At 40.7% G+C, this 4,236-nt stretch overlaps 1 pseudogene; it reads left to right on the forward strand.

The window, feature by feature from the left end:
• The first annotated feature begins 2,652 nt into the window (after positions 1-2,652).
• LOC101657464 overlaps positions 2,653-4,236 on the forward strand; it is a 3,104-nt pseudogene continuing 1,520 nt past the window's right edge.

Here is a 4,236-nt window from a genome sequence, read left to right on the forward strand (position 1 = left end):
GAGTACTTGAGTGGAGGCCCAATGTCCTTCTCCTACCTTAATACTAAACCCCTAAATATATGCACATAGATCTATTTCCCCATCCTCATATATAAATGTATTTGCATATGTACATGTCTTTATCTAGACCTCTATAAATGTTAGGAAAATCTTACTTGCATTTTATATTAGTGATATTGTTTGATAATTTCTAAAATCCACTGGGTCACCTTTCTTTGGAAAAGGCACAAAATATGGATATCTTCTAGTCAGTTGACCTGGTAGCTGTCCCATGCCCTTAGTGTTTTGCCTTGCTGTGATGGGATTAAATATTTTGTTATGTACAAGTGAGTACTTCCAGGTGTTCCTCAACTTGTTGAAATATTTGAATTGATATCCCATTCATTCCTCGGGATTTATTTTTCACTAATGTCTTCAGTGCAGCTTGAACATCTTCCTTTAATATAATATCTGGTTCCTGATCATAGCGACCTCTTGAAAAGCCTGGATGTTGACTAGCTCTTTTTAGTGCAATGACTCTGTGTATTCCTTCGTTCCTTTTTTTAAAAAAAAATGCTTCCTTCATAGTTCAATGCTTTCTTCATAGGACCCTTCAATATTGCAACTAAAGGTTCGAATTGTTGCTGTAGTTCTATCAACTTGAAATATGCTGAGCATATTCTTCTTTTTGTGGCTTCCTAATTCCATGCCTTTGCAAATTTTGCCTTAATAATTTGCCTTCTAGAGTGGCCCTTTGAAATTTTACATTCAGCTCTTATATGTAAGCATTCTTTCCATTTATTTTAGAAGAGCAAGTTTCAGAGTCTTTTCTGATATCCACTTTGATCTTTTATTTCTTTCTTATCTTTTTAATGACCTTTTGCTTTCTTCATGCTTAATTTTCTTGATATCAAACTACATTTGGTGAGGCCTTCTGTCATTAGTGTTCAATCCATCAATTCTGTTCTTAAAATGGCCTCCAATTCTAGTGAGATATATTCAAATTTATATTTTGGCTCTGATGGAATTAAAAAAATTGTCCTCATCTTCAACATGAGCCTACATATGAACATTTGATGATGTGTTCCCCAGTCAGCCCCTAACCTAATTTTGGATGTGCAGATTAAATTTCTCCATCATTTCTTTCGAATGTAGTCAGTTTGATTCTTGTGCATTCCCTCTGGCAAACTCCATGTATCTCTTGGCCATTTACATTGTTGAAAAGATCTATTTGCAATGAAGAAGATATTGATATCACAAAATTCTATATAGTGCTTTATTTCTCTCACCCAGGCCATATTTTCCAACAACTTTTCCTTCTTATTTCCAACTTTTGAATTCCAGTCACCCACAATTACCAATACACATTGATTTCATATTTGATTGATTTCAAACTAAAGGAATTGGTAAAATTCACATTTTTTCATCATTAGCTTTAGTGGTTGGGAGTCAATTTGAATCATAGTCACTGTGATTGAACTTCCCTGCAAGTGTGTAGCCACTGTCCCATCACAAACAGCATTGCGCTTTAAGATACTCTTGAAATATCCTTTTGGCAATGGTTGCAACACCACGCCTCTTGACTTTGTCATGCCCAGCATGTGCTTACCTGATTCACAGTGGCTCATTTAAGCACTCTAATGCCTAGGATACTGATCATTAAATCTCTCAATTTATTTTTGACAACTTCCAACTTTCCTAGATTTATACCTTGTACATTCCTAGTTCCGCTGTTGGTTGGTGTTTGTAACTGTTTCTTCACATGTTGTGTTATCTACCATCAGCAAACGTATAGCTCACTCTATTGGAGAAGGCGCTCTTCTTTACTCACAGATTTCAGACAATGTTGTGCTGCTATTCATGAGATTCCCATGGCTAATCTCTCAGAAGCACACAGCCCATTTCTTTTTCACCATCTGCTTTTAGTCTGTAGGTGCCTATTGATCTTGGGTGAACCTGCTGGTATTTAAAACACCAGGGGTCGAGCTTTCAGCATCACTGCAACACACACAATGCAGCTATCAATATCACAACAACACACAAGCCATTGCCGTGTGACATACTGACAGACAAATCATGAATGCATATACATATAGAGAGAGGCTTATTTCAAGGAAATTTACTTACACCATTTCAGAAGTGGGCAAATTCCAAATGCAGGCTAGTTTCCAGTCCTTTGTTCAGATGCTCAGCCGGAAGTTTCTCCTGGTTCATGTAGCTGCAGGAATTGCTGAACCCAAGATCAGCAAGGAGATGATGAGATTATGGTTGCAGAAATAAATGAATCCAAGGTCAGCATGTCAGGGTATGACTACAGAGGTGAGGCAATTCAAGGTCAGTGACTAGGATGTCAGATTGCTGACCACTCCTAGGATCCACAGCAATAACGGAAGACCCCTGACTCAAGTCCAAGAAACAGAGGTGAATGAGACAGATCCAGGATCCAGACCTAGCAAAAAACAAGTATGCTTTTCCACAGCACCTACGCATACCATAAGCAGGATACATCCTCAAGGAGATTTCATGACTACAAGGAGGATTACAGGGTCTGAATACACAAATCACTGAGAATACTGGCCCAGTCAAGGCAACACAAAATTTTAACTGTCACAACTACCGATGATAGGTATGTTACACGACAGTGCACTGTTTTCTACTATTATGCATGAGATCATGATGGGCCAGGGGTCAATTTATAGGCAGCCAACAACAGCAGTAACACTTGTCAGAGTGACAATTGCTGAGGTATGTTAGGCTGTTTGCTGCTGAGCTTGGGAGGAGCTAGTTCGCTCCTACTCTGCCTGCAAACATTATACCAAACATTGTATCCTGTTCTACACGTCATAATCCTATTCATTGTTTTAGCCCATTCACACAGCAACCCAAGAAGATTCCCCTAATGGACAGATCAGAGCACTTAGAACCATGATATTAACTTTTTCAAAGTCACAGAGCTACAGAATGCCAAGAAAGACAGAGAAGCAGATAACCCCACTGGGCTTCCAGAGGCCTTCCCAGCAGCGGGGGTTGCTGACAGCGTGGCTGCTTTGTAGGAGCTGAACGGTGGGAAGCTGGTCAGAAATAGCTCTCCCCAGGCGTGGGACATGGGTTACAAAGAGAAATGTTCTGTACAGCCAGGAAAAAGGGGTGAAGAAACATATCCAAGAATGGAAGTAAAATTGATGGCAATAGAAAAGGAATTCTGGGGGCTTACATAAGAGAATTGTTTTATTTAATGGGTAAATTCTGCAAGATACAAAGAGTCATTGTACTGTTAATAAACAGATCAGGAACTATAGAGAGGAGAGATTCCAACCAAGACACATTCTTACTGCATCCATTTCCTAGCCATCCACCAGCGTAGGGAATGCTGGGGAACAGGTCTGCTCCTTTTCATCATTCGTCCTATCCGCCTGCCCTGTGGTCTGGGTTCACCTCCCATCGCATCCTGCCTCTGCATTCAACCTCACATGGTATCACATGTGTCACAGGTCTTTCTCCTGACTAAAATTCATTCACCAAATAAGCCCCCAGACAAAGAGAACAAAACGTGGGGGGGAAGAGGTGGTTCAGAAAACACAATCCTTTGTAGTGTGACCTGGAGTGTCAAGTATTCTGTAAGGAGTTTTCAGATTTTGCAAACAAGGGCGAATTTTTAATTTCAAGTCATTTTTACTTGACTTTCTTTAAATTGCTGATAGAAGCTTCCTGGAGCTGCTGACTTCTGTCTCTTGCATAGAGAAAGCAGTCACAAACATGCCTGAAAGAAGCAGAGTTTTTTCATCCCAAGACCCAAAAGCAAAACATGGGGTCGGGGCGGGAGATGGGGTGTACTGTAAATAAAATCTGCCATCAGTTAGACTTGAGGTGGCTGGCGAGTGTCAGAGAAAGGCAGAACTTCAGCTCCTAAATGTCCCTCTAGTACACAATCCCCTCCCAGGACATTGGAGTGCCTGCACAGCATATCCCGGGTTTGTGGTGTGCCCCTCTCTAGACTCCTGACAATCGAACACCAGCCTGTTTTCATCTCCAGGTCTCCCCGCCCACTATGTCAGTTAATGTTTTCAGCTGCAAGTAGCAATAAAATCAACCAGCAGTGACTTAAAATATAAAGATATTTATTATCCCAGATCCTAATCAGAAATCCACACACACACCCCATCAGCAGGGTGGGGTGGAAAGGGGGAACTGATTACAAGGATCTACATATATCCTCCTACGTGGGGGATGGACAACAGAAAAGTGAGTGAAGGGAGA

Source organism: Echinops telfairi, unplaced genomic scaffold, assembly GCF_000313985.2.
Source record: "Echinops telfairi isolate 266 unplaced genomic scaffold, ASM31398v2 ScPeMD7_5592;HRSCAF=6446, whole genome shotgun sequence".
Classification (NCBI taxonomy): Eukaryota; Metazoa; Chordata; class Mammalia; order Afrosoricida; family Tenrecidae; genus Echinops; species Echinops telfairi.